The sequence below is a fragment of the Doryrhamphus excisus genome, linkage group LG12 (genome assembly GCF_037039965.1).
Source record: "Doryrhamphus excisus strain RoL-2023G ecotype Guam linkage group LG12, RoL_Dexc_Guam_v1.1, whole genome shotgun sequence".
NCBI classification, from domain to species: Eukaryota; Metazoa; Chordata; class Actinopteri; order Syngnathiformes; family Syngnathidae; genus Doryrhamphus; species Doryrhamphus excisus.
Genome location: NC_136368.1, coordinates 5,277,400 through 5,289,851, shown reverse-complemented (window position 1 = coordinate 5,289,851; position 12,452 = coordinate 5,277,400). Strand labels below are relative to the sequence as shown.

Below are 12,452 nucleotides of genomic sequence, written 5' to 3'. Positions count from 1 at the left end.
TCAATTATGTGGAATATATTGTTAATGAATTGTTTAAATGGCACCCGAGACAGGGTTGAGTGCATTACTTGGCTGGAGTCACCAGCGACACTGTCGACTCAGCCTCAACTAGTTGTTTCCATCCATCATTAAACTTTCTCAACTGCAATAAACATACTTAGACACACTTGTCACCCTTCAACCCTGTTCTCCCCTAATAATGTCTATTAATAATGAATATATATGCAGCATGTATATAAAGGCCAAATACTTTGACATTGGTGGCAGCATTGGTGGGTAATGTAACATGAAAAAGACTCTTCTATTCTACTCAGGTCTCCACAGAGATACTGTATGTGAAGCCCGAGTCTGTGCAACACCAAGCACGACATCACAACATCACTTCGAAAGAGTATTTTCTGCTTTCAATACGACCTTTGTTCTTTGTTGTGGAAAGGGTCTGCATTAGTGAGATTTTTTTTCCGAGGGTTAGGGTCCTGTGTGACTTGGGTGAGGGCATTTTGATGCAATTTGAACTGTACACTTGGCCAGGAGTAAGTATATCTAGTTTGTGAATTATAGAAGAATATGGCTCGGTTGCACGTGATGACATGTCCAGTGCAGATGGGGGGTGGGAGTGGGGTAAACTATTTGAATGGACATCCACTAAAATCCAAGCAAAAATGATTCATACATTCTTGCATGTGGAAATTGGACATACGGTACTGGAAACAGTACCTTCATTTATTTACAAACACAGAAAACAGTTAGCATAGATGCACAGTGCCGCTGTTCTATCAACCCAAAGTTTGTGGCGGTCAGATAGCTCAAAAGGATTGTCTGGCAATCCGTTGTTTAGTTATGTCTCGGTGAAAATAATGACTTTGCAGTCCAAAAGTCTCTTACTGTGGTAACTTGTCCACTTTATTCACTGAAGGCAAATAAAATGCTTGTTAAAGAGAACCTGTGGTGTTTGATTGAGCTTAGCTCATATTCCTCCTTGCCTTCCTCACCTTTCTTTCTGTTCTTGACACCGTTTGCGAGCAATTCTGTCCGGCTGCGTGCTGGGTGTAGACTCCAGCACCCTGGAGATCTCCAGGACGAGTAAAAGATTGGTGATTAAAATGTTGGTGCTGTGAAATTCTATATCCAAAATCTCTTATGGAGATAACATGTTAAACCAGAACTGATACGAGCAAAACAAACTGCTGCCATTTTGAGCATAGGTTTTCTGTTAAACACACGTTATTTTCACTTTTTATATTTATTATTTACAAGGCTGAAATTGTATCAACATAAGTTATTTATAACAAAAACAAAGATATTTTGTGTAAAAATGTCTGTCCAGCAGCAAATGCAGTCTGATTGATACAATCTTGATCACATGACATTTTCATATGATTCCACTGCAGGATTGATAAGTTGAATCAGACTCCTCTGAATCAAATCATGAAAAAGTGGAATATTCTAAGACACCTCTAGTATCTAACACATTCAACCGTATTTCCTTCATTTCCTATTGTACTCGCCTCCCTGCCTTGTTTCTCCTTATTTGTTCAACAGTATCTAAGGTCAATAGCTTGTCCCTGTTACTCTTTACCTTGTGATCAGGTTTGTTCACTCTGTTCATCGGTTTACCTGCTCTATCAAACTGATCAGTACCTCTCTTTCTCTCTGCGAGACTCTGCTTGAATGTTATTGATTCTCACACATTGTGATGTGCAGGGCAGACGGGTGCCCTGCACATCACAATGTTCCACTGCGAGCTAGAATAGGTGACAGTGCATTGATGAAATGTCCAAAGGGGGGCTAATCCACAGATAGAGCTATCACTCAAAATCTGGTTTAATGTGGTTGGAGAAAACTGCACCAAAGGACCTTTTCATTGGATAAGATGGATAACCTTTAACTTAGATGTATTCATGTCCAACAAGAGATATACTCTTTGCAAAAATATATATTAAATTCAAACTACAGCTCTTTTTTTCTACTAGAAAAGGCCATCTTTGCATTTTATCCTGACCCAGACACCTTTCTATAAGGACTCAGCAGCACAGCAGATGTTAACCTGCACAACAGTTTGGCAGCTTGCCGTGACAAACATATGCACACAGGGAATACACAGACCAGTCTAGTACAACCATCGTACATCTCCCCACGTGACATGATGCAGCCACTCAAATAGTTTATTTAGAGCAGCTTGGCATGTGGAGTGAGTGGGTGTGTGTGAGGCAGGCAAGTGGCAAGGAGAGTCCAAGGAAGCGAGTTGAGGTTGCGTTAAAGTTTTGTATTCTAGCAGCTTAAGGGGGCATTACATCTCAAAGTACGTGCTCCTACTTGCGGGTTAAGTAGAAAAATCGCAAGAGACACGTATGTGTGACCACACAGGTTTTCAAACCCACAACAGCATGCAAAGCCCGTAGGAAGAAAATTGGAATGCAAATTATTTTCTGTGCACATGCAGCTAGGTCACAAGTGAAACCTAGCGTATCCGGCATGGATGCATCTTGCCCAGCCACGGTGGGCAGCTTCTCCTGGCCAACACTCTCCCGACCTCCATGGACGTATGGCTGCTGCTGCTAGTTGTTTAGCTGCATTGCATCAGTCATCAAAAGACGCTTTATCTGCATTTCGGTCCTGCTTTCTGCATCCTGCATCCTTTTGCCGCCTTTTGATCAATTTAAAGATTACTCTCCCATAGACGTATTTATAAGTATTTTATGTTTTGTTGTGTGAGAGGCACAAAGAGGTGGTGATGCAGCTGCACGCTAATATATGCCACTTTTAGAGCAGCCTTAAAAATGGCCACAAGGTGGCAGATGTGCATTTGATAAGCGCTCAGATCATTTGCATGTAAAAACAGACTCAAGAGCATGGAGGAGTGTAGTGTGCAGAAGGTTAAAATTGTAATTGTAGGGAAATGTTTACATAATCACATGTGCAATCCCACTTTAGTTTCAGATATTACAATTTTAACTAGTTCATGGTGTTATATTTTTAAATAAATTAATTTGATGTCAAATTTTTGAAATACTGTATGTTTGTTTACGTTGTGGTATAGTTGTTTCCCTATTTGAGCTGTCACAAAAGCAATATAAATACAGGTCAGTTATGTACATAGAATATTGTTGGCGGATTAATTGTCAAAATAGGCGAGTCCCGTTACATTCATTCTTAGCTCCCAACAGGTTCTCTTATTTTCTCCCTCAAGTAAAGACGTGCAAGTCAAAATCAAGTTCCATCTACCACTTGTCTATGATTAGTTTCATTTTATTCACTTATTATGCTTGAAAATGCTTTATTTGCTTAAATATGCATATGTTTGGACGAATAATAGGCTGTAGTCAACTGCGACACATTGGGGTACCACAATATGATTTTTAAAAAAATTAATACATATGGAAAAAGCATAATAAAATGAGTCATTTTGGGTAATTTTGAAAACCCCTCAAATGTTGAAAGATGAAGCATAGGGACCCTTTAATTTATTACACGATTTCCTAATAGTGAAGTCGACCAGCATCCTTGTGTTTGACTTCAGTGCTGATTTTCTAATCCCACACAAACACACACGCAGCACCACACAAGTATGATGGCCTGCAGCATGATAACGTCACAGTAGGTGTGTAAACAGGGCCGTATGATGTGTTTCTGCTGTAAACCTCACACCAGCAGCCTTGCATTGTGCTAAAGCCAACATACATTATTTCGCCTTTATGGAGCATTGTGTCCCTGACTCCTGCTGTTTTATTTAGCTTCTTCCAAAGACGGCCTCATTTTCATTCAAGCGTTAGGCTGATCACACATCAGCCGTGATAAACTAAATGGCCCTCAGCTCATAGCAACTGAAGGTCTTTTTACTTTTATTTTAATCATTCACTTACTGGCGCCCCTGATAATATTTCTACGCTGTCATTTTGTCTTCATTCATTTTCTTTGTTGTGCTTTGCACACTTTGTCATAGATTTATCTTATCTCAAGGTTTTGTTATACGACGCCCTGCTTTCCTCCTCCTCCCTTTTCATAAAACTCAGATTACCAGGGTTTTATCACAGTTTAAGATGAGAACAAGCGAGAATGCAAACCCACACCCCACAAGCTTTCGTTCATGATTTAATGCAGTTTTTCTCTCTTCTCTTCTTTAAGCAGATGTCTTGCTTTGCTCGGGTTTAATACTATAATCCCTAAATCGCAGCAATTTTTTATAAAGACTCATAGGAAGCAATTGTATGAGGGATATACGCCAAATTTAATCACCAAGCCAAGGAATGTAATTATCTTGATGGAGGAGAAGCATATGTTTGGGGATCCGGGTGGTGCTTGATGCCTTCTGATGGTCCCTACATGGTCCTCCTTCAGTGTAACGTGAAGGATAAAAAGGATGCATTATGCAGTTTTATACAGTAATCTGTCACCAGTGGTTTTAGACCTGACCATGATAAATTAATTTCCACAAAGTAAGTTTCCTTATATTTTATACATGAAATATTTCTGTAGTTAATAGCATAGAAAACCTCTTTATGACCTTCTAAATACGGTTTTAATATTAGAGCCCTGACAACATCAAATAACAGGACGTTTTGTGATGGAAATATATTAAGAACACAGTTGGACTCACACAGTGATATTTTACCATATTTTATGCTAACCATAAAATGTATGCAAATCGAGGCAAAATTTGACATGCTAACATGCTAACTCTGATGTACGCTAACCGAAGTTCCACTTTTTGCTGTGTGAAGTACGTTATCACCCGCGTGCCAATATCATTATTAGCAGAAATAACGATTTTTATGTTGTATCGGCCAATGATATATTATTAGATATCCCTAATAATAACCCCACTGGTGCCACAGCGCGTGACACCAGGGCTATGCATCTAGGCAGTTATTTGTCTTATTCTGTCCCATAAGGGACAGCCATTTCTCTCATCTCTCGCTTTTCCATTTGTTTTTACTGTTTTAGCCATCGTCATTCCCCGTTTTTAGGATGACTTATGTGTTCCCCACCAGTGCCGTTTATTTACCCTCAGTGTCACCTGTCTTGAGCTGCCTTCTACAGAGTTCAAAATGCATCTTCCTGACAGTATGAATGCAAGCTGGGAATGAATGGAGCTGGAGTACAAATAAAAGTCGTCTTTGGTAAGGTTAAATATGAAGATGCATTTCTAATTCATATAATGCAATGCCAGCGTCTTGATTCTCTTGCCACGTTTCATCTTCTTTCTTAAAATGAATGTATCATATAACACATTTCCTTGTCTCTTACTAACCACCTATTATCACACTACCACATATCAGTGTGCTCTTTAATGCTCTCAAGTTACAGCAGTTGTTCTTTTCGGGTCATTAGTTAAACACATGATCGTGCAATTACATTTCAATAGGTAGCACCTTTCCGCTGTGGAGAACAGTGCTGAAATTGCACTCGGGTCCTGCGGGGAAGGTCCTCCATCTGTTGATATAATGAGATGAGATAAGAGTAGTTGCAATGCATTCTGATATGTATTTGGCTCCCTGGAAGTTACATTAGAGAACATATGGTGAGTATGCAAATCAGTTACACAAACCTCTGATTGCATTGGGTATAATTTGTGATATAAAAATAATTAGAATTATACTATATAAATATCATCATTACTATACAATGTGCACTATATAATAATAAGTATTATTATAGACTTTTATTATACAAGACTTGTAACATACATAAGACAATGTAACATTACTGACACCTGGTAGAATACTACAGTATATAGCACTTAAATGTTTACAATGTCTTCTCTATGCCTTATATTTTAATTTTAGTTAATTTAACCATATTTGTTATTGGAAATGCTAATTTCAGGCCAAAATTACTATTACTATTAATATGCTTAAATATGCATACTGTAAATTTCCACATTTATCGTGGTTAATTGGTTCCCGACCCGACCCGTGGTATACGATTGACCGTCAATAAATGGAATGTTTTTGTCACTAGAGCATATAAAACCTGTTTGCCTTCGTAAATATGTTATTTTTAACATTCAGAAGGCAAAAACATACCAATTCCACACGGGATGAGAGGATAACTTTTTCCACTTTTATCATGTCAAGCATGCCATGACTGACTTTATGACTTTATGACTTTAATCAGGTAATGTCTCAAAATATTGTGCCATTACTGCTGTCCAGTGACCAGTTGAATCTGTAGTTCTATGGTAACTAACACAGTTATACTACAAGTCTGTACTTTTCTAATTGTTCACGCCAGCATTTTGGCAAAGAAGGTGAGAATCACTACTGAATTCAAGGAATAAAATGAAGGTTGTGTCAATGTGGATATGTTTGTCAACTATATTTCTATATTATTATTTTATATTATTTCTATATTAAAAGTTTTAAACATGTTGTATCCGGAACGGATTAATTGGATTTGCATTGTTTCTTTTGGAGGAAAACATTGCTGCTCGGTCTTTCAAGGAATCAAGGATCATTAAAACCCTTGGACCTGTGTGAGCTCAACAGCCCACAAAGGATATTTCATGTGACCTACTAACTATTGGCCAAGTGTTGCAGGGAAAATCACTGATTTCAATGCAAATACCAGGAAGTCTGACCGAGAAATGATAGGTCAGAGATACCAGAAAACAATTCTCTACGACAGTAGCAATTAATTATACCAGGCTCATAAAAGCCACTTAAAAACGGTCTGATGATTTTGAAGAGCAGTTCTGACATTGTCTGACCACATTGGCCCAGCTATTTAAGGGATTCAAATCAGTGACTCTCTTGCCACTATCCCTACATGAAGCAGGTTTTTAATTAAAGGGCTACTAATGACAAGTATTGATTTCATTTCTGCTAACCCTGGCCCATGTGTACAGGCATATACGGGCATTGGAGTCTGTTTCAAACATCTCCATTGTCCTTTTCTAGGTTATGTTGCTTGTATGTAAATAACAACTGAGCAACAACTTGCCGTGACATATTATCTCTTTGACACCTAATGCATTCCAATCGTTCAATTTTCTTCCAGTGAGCTGACAGTGTTACAGAACTCCAACAAAGATTTAATCAAAAATGCAATAAAAAAACAAAACAATTCCACTATCAGAATGGCACAAGCACTACGGATGAAATGTCATTCTATGCCAACGTCTATTACAACAGAGCCTCCACTATTTGAATAATTTCCGCAATGTCCTGGTCATTTGACCCTTTTATCTGAAAACCAGTCATTATCTGATGTGACCACTGCTCACTCACAGAGCCATCATCCACTGTTGGATTGAAGCATCTGAGGCATCTGCCACAGCATGTCTGTTCCGTATCTTACATTTCTGCCATATTCTGACACATTGACAAGACATGGTATCAGCAGGTTTTCCGTAGGGTTTTCCCTCCCCAACTCTGAGAGTCAGTTTCCAGGGGCCACAAGTCGGACCCAAGTTATTCAGCTGACACCGCAAGGAATGTATCAGGACTCGAGAAGGTGAAATTGAATTGCTCCTAATGTGGTGGTAATGGACAAGTGGGCCTTCAGATATCAGCGGTACTAGTACATAATGCACTGGAGTTGAGGTAAATGGTGGTCATTCCATATCCAGACTGAACCCCCAACAGCACCTTTAGAGTCAGTCTATTAGCTCAGAGCATTTTCAGTCTAATAGCTTCTCATAGAATAGCTCACACAACACAACTAGAGTTGCACACCATTCACAGATAACTCATGGAAAGGAGAAGACAATAAACAGACATGCTCGTTAGAACCAGTTCATACCAGTCTCTCTCACACACTTTTAGTTTCCAGGTACACAAGCTTAAGTTTCACTTTCTCGAGGGGCGCATTTTGGGCTCTTCCGTGCATCTTACTCAGTGATGCTAAGAGTCTAACGTTATAACTATTTTCTTCTCCTTTTATACTACTCCTTTTGAATAGTTTAATTATTGATAAGTTATTTGATAGTAATGTGGTCTAAAGAACCAGGAAATAAAAGCCTAAAGAGAATCAGCAGCATTTACAGATATATGGTCCAACAACCAAGATATGAACTGATGGTTGTCACGTGAGTGTACTCGATCTCAGTGAAATATAGCCACAGTGGGGATATTCATTAATGCAGTTGTCTAACACCAGAATAAACAATCCTCTGTTTTCCAACACAATCCTCAAGCATCTTCTCAGGACTTAATTTATTCACCCTCACAAACTCATTAACATGCTTTTTTTTCCTGATCATTGGTTCATTATTTGCTTCCCATTCTTAATCAAATTCATCCTCCTGCTGCAATAACAAAACACAGGAAAAAAATCTCAACACACATTTACTACCAATACAATTGCCTGTATGCATTTGTTCTGCCTCCCTGAATTTCACATTGTTTTCGCTCCGTCTTCATGCAGCAGGTTGTTGCTTTTTTTCAACTCCTACTCAGAAATGATGAACATTGTAGCTATGTCAACAAAACAAGATATTCTCACTTAAAACAATTATTAAAACCATGCATTGGCCACAAACTGCAGCTTGTGACATTGGTCTGAGGGATGGTGTACAGTGTACAGTATTGTGTTTAAACAGTATCGATCCTTTGAGGTTGAGGCATGCCCAAACATTCTTTTGTGGTGCAATACAACAGTCGTTAAGATGCAGTGGAGTGGGGCCACTGTTTTGGTTGAAGAGACATCACGAGTATTCCTTTCAGTTGTAAGTTGTCGTGTTTTGAGGCCCCAATATGAGCTCATGAGTGTGAATTATGACATTTTCCAACTAGAGGCATTCATATATCTCCATAATTTGCAACTGAGCTCAATCCTCCTAGATGGCAAAGCTAACCCCCACAGTGCAGGGTTTATTAGAGACTACCATTTGGGAGTAGGAATTGTTAAATTACTAATGTGTCTTGTTTCTTCAAAACTTTAATCATCCAATCCAGCAAGCTGTTTGGCAATGGCACTGAGGATTTGGCAAATTTTTCATGGGCACAATCCTTATACTCAGCTTTTCAGCTCATCCCACAAATGCATGTTCTTTACAAATGTGACACAATTTAAAAGGTTGATAAACGGGCTTTCCAATTTATCCCATGTATTGCCAAGAAACAATGTTACAACAAATACACAATGGGTCAAATACAAATGTCCTTACTTGTGTGTTTAATTTGGGGAAACCAAGCAGCCACTGAACAGGTGTATGTCACAGAGGTTGGAATTGGTGGACAGTCAGTGAAAAAGTACAGTATCCATATTGGCCAATACTTAGTTCATAACGTTGATGCCATTTACCGATCTGCTCTGCCCTCGCTGTGGCATCCAGAACAAGCATGTCTGCCGAGTGTAGGACATCCTGTCTTTGTGAGAGTGGATTTTGCACCATGCAAAACGAAAACACAAAAAATATCTCACTTTAAAAAGCTTTAGATTGGGGCAGCATTTGGGGGGAGGGGGGGACTTGGCAGGGTGTGGTGAGTTTTCAAGGAGATGTGGTCATTTGTCAGGCAGCCGCTAAATCCCCGGTCCCAATCTGCTGTTGTGTGGGCAAAATGTGTGTGTGACGAGTGAGCGTTTGCGCCATGCTTGAAACAGACATTGTACACACTGATGCCACAGTGACATTTGATTCCCCAGCACAGAAGAGGGAATGGGCTGCATCTGCACTTCAGAAGGCAGCGGATGCGGCTAGAGCAGGGGTGGGCAAACTTTTTGACTTGCGGGCCGCATTGATATGACAACATTTACGGGGGGAGGGGCAGACTATATATTTTACACGTAACAGTCCACCTGGTATTATTGTATCTGTAAAATTGTCATGCAATCTGCTATTATTATTTATTATTTTATATTTATATTAAAATATTTGAAAAATAATAAAATATTATAATAATTACAATAAAACTTAAATAATAATTATTATATTATTATTATATAAAATATGCAAATATAACAATAATGTTATATATAATTAATATAATAATTAGCATTAATATAATAATCATAATAGTTCTAATAATAATTCTAATAATCTAATAATAATAATAATAATAATAATTATTATTATTATTATTATGTGCTTGTGTCCCTTTTTTCAGGAGCACTTTGTAAACAACAGACCATGTCAAAAACGAAATTGATAAAACCATCAAAAGGTTGGCTCAGGCCATGATGCCAGGTTGTATGTTGAGTTTAAATGAAATACTTTGGAAAGATTGGGCGGGCCGTATTCACACACTTGGCGGGCCGGATGTGGCCCCCGGGCCGTAGTTTGCCCACCCCTGGGCTAGAGGGACCCAGCAGAGGTGGATAAAGCTTTTCAGTTAATGTGAGAAAAAATGTGTGAAATACAAAACGTGAGTTGTGAATATCAGCATTTTAGTAATGTTCTGGTAAAACAACCATATTGGCTTTCTTTGGCTTGAAATAAAATATGAAAATAAATGGTTATTGTGGATTAAAGGAACTGTTTAGAATGTATGAATCTTACACCAAATAAACCTCATTGGACAACCTTCTTTAGAACAAACCTTTACTATACTCAAATCTTCAGCTAGTACGAAAATCACGAATCAACAAAATATGAAATAAAGTGCAGTGTTTTTTAAATGTCAACAGCAACTCAAAAATACTTTACTTAGAGCATTAAAGCAGAACCTCGTGGAAAGTGAGTGTAAACACACAAATTATGTTAATTAAGTACAAAGAAACTTGATTCAAGGTGTGCACTTCAGTTAGCCATCACTTTATCAAAATAAAATAATTTTAATATTTTTTGTTGGCTAATGTCTCTCAAAGTCTAGACAGCATAATAATTACATCCAGACCTGCCTCCAGCCTCCATTTTTTTTTTTTTTTTTTTAGTTAGGACTTCTTATTTATCACGCATTGTTCTTCCATCACACGTTCTGACACACTGACAGGTAAGTGACCGAGTCCTAATTAGGCTTGACTGTAATGAGTAGTCAAGAACCATTTACGTTTTTAAGGTCCTGCTCTGAAAAACAGGGCAAGATCCACCCTGGTGGCATTGCGCTTTGGGATGCGTGGATCTCCACTATGCACTGTGCATCGTGATAGCTGCACGGACAGCTTGTGACTGCTTTGGGAGCGGGGTGGAAAACACAGGAGCGACTGCTGCTGCTCAGTGATGACACACAAACTGCACAACAATACATACAACATAGAAATACTACAAAACCTTCCAGGGAAAAGTAGCTAGATCTGTTGATAGACGCGTTTGAGAAAATATGTCACCAAGTTGGCATCACTGGAACTTGTGGCTTTCTTTATGCTTATGGGGGTTTCTGCTCATCCCCTCCTCTCTCCTCCTTTATGCACAGAGAAGTGTTGGCACACACACACAAACAGAAGTGAGACATCCTCATCAACATACAAGAGAACAGCCCAAATCCAGTCTGTATCGATTTGAACAATATGTTTGCCTTTGATATTGTGCTTTAAAAAAATCTATATTTTCTTGATATTGATATATCAAGAAGCAGCCCTACATCATTCAACTCGGCTTTGTTTGTCTTTATTTGCTCTTTTTTTATCTCCCTTCTCTTATAAGTTCAGGCTTAAGCTTTCTCTGTAAGCCCTGTACAGTAATAACAAGAAGCATCCACCAAATCATACACAATTTTGTGTGTGTGTGTGTGTGTGTGTCTATGCACTATTGAAAGAAAAGTACTGTTGACCCAAATGTGGTGATCACTGGTTTGACAAGGTCCTTAAGGCTTAAAGCACAGATGGATTATGGATTTCGTATTGTAACGAGTAAATAATTGATTCTGTGAGTTTACCGTTATTGAATGGAGGACTAAGAACAAATGACAAATGGTTAAAGATAAAAAGTTGTAATAACATTCACATGACATGGCTTCGGACTGACTGCTTTGCAAAGCTTCCTCGTCAATATTGCAGCCTTCTGCTTCAAACAAAGGGATTACCTACAAACATTTCAGTTTGGCAGCATCATTCACCTCAAAATCTTGTCTATTGGTATCTTGTCTGTTGTATTTCAATTGGAAAAGTAATGGCTAAAATTAAAAGTCTAGCAAAAAAGTGTGACTTTGTTATAATCAGCCACCAGTGACAATTAGAGTGACTTTTTGGTCTTTTGGATAGTTTTGGCAACAAAGTGGTGTGAAACCAGGGGCTTCAAAGCACTCAGGAGGTCAGTAGTATCACAGAGTAGAAGTCCTGTCCACAACCCAAAAGTGAGACATTTTTTGTCTTTTTGGTCAAAAACATTTATATATGTAATTAATAATGTCCCTAAATTCATATTACGTTCTTGTCTATGCTCTTGGATTGCTACGTTACACCCCCACAAGGTGTGTCCATAGGCAGCCACAAAACCGTTGCAAACAGTCCCATTAAATGGAAGATATGTATTTGTGAAAAAAATAATAATTTGGGTCCTCGCTTGCCATTGAGGGTGATGGTGGGTCCCGCAGCCAAACCACTGATTTGTAGGTAGGCATTTCATAGTAGAT

General features: G+C 38.6%; 1 protein-coding gene across 2 annotated transcripts in view; it reads left to right on the top strand.

Moving 5' to 3' along the window:
* The window catches only part of erbb4b (erb-b2 receptor tyrosine kinase 4b), a 276,507-nt gene that overhangs the window by 190,060 nt on the left and 73,995 nt on the right, over nucleotides 1-12,452 (top strand). The gene's annotated exons all lie outside the window — the stretch shown is intronic.